Here is an 8459-nt window from a genome sequence, read left to right as displayed (position 1 = left end):
ATGTGGATGTTTTGAGTCTTTGCCCATAACTTTGCACCTTTTGATGTAACTGTTTGAGTACAGCATTTTGATCTTTCTGGATTCCATTAGAATGAAAATCGGAAAGAAAGGGACAGGGCAACAACTCTTACAATTCCAACTATTAAATCTTGCAAGATATTGTTCTTAATTATACAACTACATGTTTTGTTGTTGTTGCCTGCAGTACAGACTTCTATATAGGTCCACTAATACTAGTAAAGGCACAGTGCACTACTTTTGTGTTCCCCAATGTTTAAAAAAATAAAATATAAAAAAATAAAATTCAGGGAGTGCTGTAGCACCCCTACTACCCGCGGTTATGTACACAATAAGTATAGTATGTCTCACACACTCTTTCCTATCTTTCACACTATCTTTCCTTCTCTCATTTTCTCTCTGCCTTTGTATCTCTGTTTCTGTGTGGATGTCTCAATAAAGAGTGTCAAAAGTCAAGGTCCCCCCTTTCTCTTTCTCTCTCGCTCTCTCAAATCCACTGCCCAGCAGGGGTCACACACTCCACTAACAGGAAGCACCTGCTTTGTTACGCTCGGTTGCTTTAGATAAACAAAAAGAGGAAAAGCATTTGTGCAGATTTTGTCTAGATTTTCAGTGACTGCTCACTCAAACAGCCAAAGTAATTGCACTGGCTGAAACTCCAATAAGTTCCATACAATTATTCTATGAAGATTCAAATACAATACTTCTATGGGCAGGTTTGTTGAGAAGTAGGGATTGAGATGAGGAGTGGAGACTGGGTAACCCGCATCCAAAATGAACTACGGTGTGAAACGGGGCGAATAGAGTAAAATGGAACAATTCAGTTGTGTGTGTGTGTGTGTGGGGGGGGGGGGGGGGGGGGGGGGGGGTAAGAATGCCATTGTGCACTAAACCGACCACATGCTATAGTACCCTACATTCCCCGGGTCTGGGTGTGAGGGGGGAGTAAAGCTGGTCAGCATCTGGATCTGTTTAAGCACCAAAGGGACTATATGGGGAGGAGGTTAACAGTTAAAACACACATTATTCTACATATGAACCCAGAGCAAGATGTAACACTGTAAAACACACATTTATCTACATATGAACCCAGATCAAGATGTAACACTGTAAAACACACATTTATCTACATATGAACCCAGAGCAAGATGTAACACTGTAAAACACACATTGTTCTACATATGAACCCAGATCAAGATTAACACTGTAAAACACACATTTATCTACATATGAACCCAGATCAAGATGTAACACTGTAAAACACACATTGTTCTACATATGAACCCAGAGCAAGATGTAATTTATTTTTAGTCTCCAGAATCCTTCCAGAGAAAAGAAGACTTGACCGTTGAGGAACTACGTGTGCATGAGAGAGAGACAGAGAGAACTACCATGTATGTATGAGTGAGTGAGAGAGAGAGAAAGAGAGAGGGAGGGAGAGAGGGAGGGAGAAAGAGAAAAAAAGAGAGAGAGAAACTACTGAGTGTGTGAGAGAGAGAACTATCAAGTGTGTGTGTGAGAGAGAGAGAGAGAGAGAGAAGAACACTAAACAATATAGAACACAAAGCTTTTACTATCTCATCCTGGATAATAACAGGATTGGAGGTCATCTGCCTTTGGCCTAAAGAGCAGGATCCCAGACTATAAAAGAAATTGGAAATATACACATTGTCATCCTACAAGAAACATGGTATAAAGGAGACGGACCCACTGGTTGCCCTCTAGGTTACAGAGAGCTGGTAGTCCCATCCACCAATCTACCAGGTGAAACAGGGAAGCTTCTCAGGGGAATATGCTAATTTGGTATATAGCTAACCCACTCTATAAAATTAGTCCAAACAGGAACATTTTACATCTGTCCAGAAATGAACAAGGAAATTATCTCAGAGAAAACTGTAGTTTTCTGTAGACTGTAGACTACTTTATCACTGACCTCAACCCAAAGTCTCTTGGAGCGGTCACAGGCAGTCGACTGACACCCCTATCAGATCACACCACAATCACATTCTACTTGAACAGAGCTTTGCTCAATCATGAGCCATCAAAGCCAAAGGAACTGAATAAGATTAAGAAATGCTATAGATGGAAGGAAAGTAATGTGGAAATCTACAAAAAAATCTATTAGGCAACAACAAATTCAATCCCTTCTAGACAATTTCCTGGACAAAATGTTTCACTGTAATAGTGAAGGTGTAAACTTGGCAGTAGAAAACCTAAACAGTATATAAAAGATTTGTTTTTCAAGTCGACAATCTTGGAAAGATTAACAACAATGACAAATTGTTTGATGAAGAATGCAAAAACCTAAGAAAGAAATGGAGAAACCTATCCAACCAATAAAATAGAGACCCAGAAAACCTGAGCAAACGCCTTGACTATGGTGAATCCCTAAAACAATACAGAAATACACTACGGAAAAAGAAGGAACATGTCACGATCGTGTGGAGGATTGACGGACCAAAAAAGCCATCTCCTTTTATTGATGAAGAAGGCAAAACGAAACAAACACACTTACGAACTAACCAAAACAATAAACGATCGTGAAGCTAAATAACGATGTGCACACACAGGCTACAAACGTATCACATAGACAATTACCCACATCACATGAAGGCCCATGGCTACCCTAAATATGGCTCCCAATCAGAGACAACAGAAATCAGCTGTCTCTAATTGGGAACTCATTCAGGCAACCATAGACTCTCCTAGACAACTAAACCAACATAGACAACGCTAGACACATGCACTCAACACAAACCCATACACTACACCCAACACCCCCTTTACCATATAATCACCCAAAACCAACAAAACACAAACATTCCCCATGTCACACCCTGACCTAACTAAAATAATAAAGAAAAACAAAGAATACTAAGGCCAGGGCGTGACATAACCCCCCCCTTAAGGTGCGAACTCCGGGCGCACCATTACACAGTCTAGGGGAGGGTCTGGGTGGGCTTCCTTCCGCGGTGGCGGCTCCGGCACTGGTCGTGGTCCCCACCCCACCACAGTCACTAACCGCCTCCTTAGCTTCCTCCAAATGACCCCCCTCCACATTAACCCCACTGAATTAAGGGGCAGTTCCGGACTAAGGGGCAGCTCCGGACTAAGGGGCAGCTCCGGACTAAGGGGCAGCTCCGGACTAAGGGGCAGTACCAGGGTAAGGGAGAGCACCAGGATAAGGGGCAGCACCAGGATAAGGGGCAGCTCCGGACTGAGGAACTGCAGCTCCGGACTGAGGGACTGCAGCTCCGGACTGAGGGACGGCCCATGGCTGGCTGACGGATCTGGCTGCTCATGGCTGGCTGACGGATCTGGCTGCTCATGGCTGGCTGACGGATCTGGCTGCTCATGGCTGGCTGACGGATCTGGCTGCTCATGGCTGGCTGACGGATCTGGTTGCTCATGGCTGGCTGACGGATCTGGCTGCTCATGGCTGGCTGACGGATCTGGCTGCTCATGGCTGGCTGACGGATCTGGCTGCTCATGGCTGGCTGACGGATCTGGCTGCTCATGGCTGGCTGACGGATCTGGCTGCTCATGGCTGGCTGACGGATCTGGCTGCTCATGGCTGGCTGACGGATCTGGCTGCTCATGGCTGGCTGACGGATCTGGCTGCTCATGGCTAGCTGACGGATCTGGCTGCTCATGGCTAGCTGACGGATCTGGCTGCTCATGGCTGACTGACGGATCTGGCAGATCCTGTCTGGTTGGCGGCTCTGGCAGATCCTGTCTGGTTGGCGGCTCTGGCAGATCCTGTCTGGTTGGCGGCTCTGGCAGATCCTGTCTGGTTGGCGGCTCTGGCAGATCCTGTCTGGTTGGCGGCTCTGGCAGATCCTGTCTGGTTGGCGGCTCTGGCAGATCCTGTCTGGTTGGCGGCTCTGGCAGATCCTGTCTGGTTGGCGGCTCTGGCAGATCCTGTCTGGTTGGCGGCTCTGGCAGATCCTGTCTGGTTGGCGGCTCTGGCAGATCCTGTCTGGTTGGCGGCTCTGGCAGATCCTGTCTGGTTGGCGGCTCTGGCAGATCCTGTCTGGTTGGCGGCTCTGGCAGATCCTGTCTGACGAATGGCTCTAGCGGCTCCTGACTGACGAACGGCTCTGACGGCTCGGGACAGACGGGCGGCTCTGACGGCTCGGGGCAGACGGATGGCTCAGATGGCGCTGGGTAGACGGATGGCTCAGATGGCGCTGGGTAGACGGATGGCTCAGATGGCGCTGGGTAGACGGATGGCTCAGATGGCGCTGGGTAGACGGATGGCTCAGATGGCGCTGGGTAGACGGATGGCTCAGATGGCGCTGGGTAGACGGATGGCTCAGATGGTGCTGGGTAGACGGATGGCTCAGATGGCTCTGGGTAGACGGGCAGTTCAGGCATCGCTGTGCAGACGGCAGCCTCTGACCGGCTGAGGCGCACTGTAGGCCTGGTGCGTGGTGCCGGAACTGGTGGTACCGGGCTGGGGACACGCATCTCAGGGCTAGTGCGGGGAGAAGGAACAGGGCATACTGGACCCTGGGAGCGCACATTAGGCCTAGTGCGTGGTGCCGGAACTGGTGGTACCGGACTGGGGACACGCATCTCAGGGCTAGTGCGGGAAGCAGCAACAGGACGCACAGGACTCTGGGGACACACAGGAGGCTTGGTGCATGATTTAGGCACTGGTGGTAAAGGGCTGGAGACACGCACCATAGGGCTAGTGCGTGGAGGAGGCACTGGTGGTACTGGGCTGGGGACTGTCACAGAAGAGTTAGTATGTGGGGCTAATACAGGAGGTGCAGGACTAGGGAGGCGTACAGGAGGCCTGGTTCGTGGGACTGTCATTCCCAGACGGTTAGCACGCACATCAGGACGAGTATGGAGAGCTGACTCAGGTAACCTCACATCCCGCACACGCTCTGTCAGGTGGATCTTGTGCCTCACGCACCAACACAGCAGCTCCCTCATTTCACTCTCTTCCAACCTCCCCAATAAATCCTTAACAGTCTCTGTATCATTCCCATTGCTCACCTCCAATATCAGCCCGACTGGCTCAGGTTCCCTCTTAGAGTCCTCACGGGTAGCACGGGAAGTTGACGCAGTTCTCCCATCTGGACTCGCCACACTCCCCATGAGCCCCTCCCCAAGAAATTTTTGGGTATTACTCACGGGTCTCCAGCCTTGCTTCCGTGCTGCCTCCTCATATCGCCTCCTCTCGGCTTTCGCTGCCTCCAGCTCTTCACGAGGGAGGCGATATTCTCCCGGTTGTGCCCACGGCCCCTTACCATCCAGTATCTCCTCCCATGTCCAAGAATCCTGTGTAGGTGGGTCCTGTTGCCGCTTTACATCCCGCTTGATCCGATGTTGGTGGGTAATTCTGTCACGATCGTGTGGGGGAGAGACGGACCAAAACGCAGCAGTAGGAAAATAAGCCATCTCCTTTTATTGATGAAGAAGGCAAAACGAAACAAACACACTTACGAACTAACCAAAACAATAAACGATCGTGAAGCTAAATAACGATGTGCACACACAGGCTACAAACGTATCACATAGACAATTACCCACATCACATGAAAGCCCATGGCTACCCTAAATATGGCTCCCAATCAGAGACAACAGAAATCAGCTGTCTCTAATTGGGAACTCATTCAGGCAACCATAGACTCTCCTAGACAACTAAACCAACATAGACAACGCTAGACACATGCACTCAACACAAACCCATACACTACACCCAACACCCCCTTTACCATATAATCACCCAAAACCAACAAAACACAAACATTCCCCATGTCACACCCTGACCTAATTAAAATAATAAAGAAAAACAAAGAATACTAAGGCCAGGGCGTGACAGAACAGCACGTCAGAAATCAGCTCAATGTATTTGAAGAATCCATAGAATCTAACCACTTCTGGGAAAATTGGAAAACTCTAAACAAACAATCGGAAGACCAATGCGCAGCAAGGTATGTTGACATAATGAATTTATTTACATACGAAGACGAACACGAAAAACACTTGGAAAATTACAAAAACAACAAACGACGTAGACGCACCTGAACATAAGAACTTACATATAACGAAGAACGCATGAAACAGGAACAGACTACATAAACCGAAAAAACAAACATACCGAACAGTCCCGTATGGTGCGACAAACACTGACACAGGAGACAACCACCCACAATGAACACTGTGAAACAACCTACCTAAATATGACTCTCAATTAGAGGAACGCCAAACACCTGCCTCTAATTGAGAGCCATACCAGGCAACCCTTAAACCAAAATAGAAACAGACAACATAGAATGCCCACCCAAACTCACGTCCTGACCAACTAACACATACAACAAACTAACAGAAATAGGTCAGGAACGTGACAAACACGAAGAGTTATCTATCCAAAATGGAAATGTATGGATAAACCACTTCTCTAATCTTTTTGGCTCTATAACAAAAAACAAACAGCAAAAACATATACCTGATCAATTACAAATCTAAGAATCAACTATTAAAGACTACCAGAACCCACTGGATTCTCCAATTACATTGAATGAACTTCAGGACAAAATACAAACCCCCCCAACCCAAAAAGGCCTGTGGGGTTGATGGCATCCTAAATGAAATGATAAAATATACAGACCACAAATTCCAATTGGCTATACTAAAATTCTTTAACATCACCCTCAGCTCTGGCATATTTCCCAATATTTGAAACAAGGTCCGATCACCCCAATCCACAAAAGTGGAGACAAATTTAACCCCAATATCTACTGTGGGATTTGCGTCAACAGCAACCTTGGGAAAATCCTCTGAATTATCATTAACATCAGACCCATACATTTCCTCAGTGAAAACAATGCACTCAGCAAATGTCAAATTGTCTTTTTACCAAATGATTGTACGACAGACCACGTGATGACCTTGCACACCCTAATTGACAAACAAACAGACCAAAAACAAAGTATTTTCATGGATTGTTGATTTCCAAAAAGTTTGACACAATTTGGCATGAGGGCCTGATATATTGATGGAAAGTGGTGATGGGTAAAAAATATACAACATTATAAAATCCATGTTCACAAGCAACAAGTGTGCGGTTAAAATTGGCTAAAAAACACACACCTTTCTTTCCACAGGGCCGTGGGGTGACACAGGGACGTAGCTTAAACCCCATCCTCTTCAACATATATATCAATGAATTGGTGAGGGTACTAGAACAGTGTGCAGCACCCGGCCTCACCCTACTAGAATCTGAAGTCAAATGTCTACTGTTTGCTGATGATCTGGTGCTTCGGTCCCAAACCAAGGAGGGCCTACAGCAGCATCTAGATCTTCTGCACAGATTCTGTCAGACCTGGGCCCTGACAGTAAATCTCAGTAAGACAAAATTAATGATGTTCCAAAAAAGGTCAAGTTGCCAGGACCACGAAAACGAATTCCATCTAGACACAGTTGCCCTAGAGCACACAAAAAAATATACATACCTCGGCCTAACATCAGCGCCACAGGTAACTTTCACAAAGCTGTGAACGATCTGAGAGACAAGGCAAGGGCCAACTACAACATCGAAAGGAACATAAAATTCTAGCAAAAAATACTTGAATCAGTTATAGAACCCATTGCCCTATATGGTTGTGAGGTCTGGGGTCCGCTCACCAACCAATAATTCACAAAATGGGACAAACACCAAACTGAGACTCTGCATGCAGAATTCTGCAAAAAATATCCTCTGTGTACATCGTAAAACAACAAATAATGCAGGCAAAACACCCGCTAATGATCAACACCCAGAAAAGAGCTTTTAAATTCTACAACCACCTAAAAGAAAGCGATTCTCAAACCTTCCATAACAAAGCCATTACCTACAGAGAGATGAACCTGGAGAAGAGTCCCCTAAGCAAGCTGGTCTAGGGGCTCTGTTCACAAACACAAACACACCCCACAGAGCCCCAGGACAGCAGCACAATTAGACCCAAGCAAATCATGAGAAAACAAAAAGATAATTACTTGACACATTGGAAAGAATTAACAAAAAACTGAGCAAACTAGAATGCTATTTGGCTCTAAACAGAGAGTTCACAGTGGCAGAATACCTGACCACTGTGACTGACCCCAAACTTAAGTAAAGCTTTGACTATATACAGACTCAGTGAGCATAGCCTTGCTATTGAGAAAGGCCGCCGGAGGCAGACCTAGAGAGAAGACAAGCTATGTTCACACTGCCCACAAAATGAGGTGGAAACTGAGCTGCTCTTCCTAACCTCCTGCCAAATGTATGACCATATTAGAGACACATCTTTCCCTCAGATTACACAGACCCACAAAGAATACGAAAAACAAACCCGATTTTGATCAACTCCCATATCTACTGGGTGAAATACCACAGTGTGCCATCACAGCAGCAATATTTGTGACCTGTTGCACAAGAAAAGGGCAACCAGTGAAGAACAAACACC

Source organism: Salvelinus fontinalis, chromosome 16 (genome assembly GCF_029448725.1).
Source record: "Salvelinus fontinalis isolate EN_2023a chromosome 16, ASM2944872v1, whole genome shotgun sequence".
Lineage (NCBI taxonomy): Eukaryota > Metazoa > Chordata > Actinopteri > Salmoniformes > Salmonidae > Salvelinus > Salvelinus fontinalis.
Note: the sequence above shows the minus strand (reverse complement) of the source record.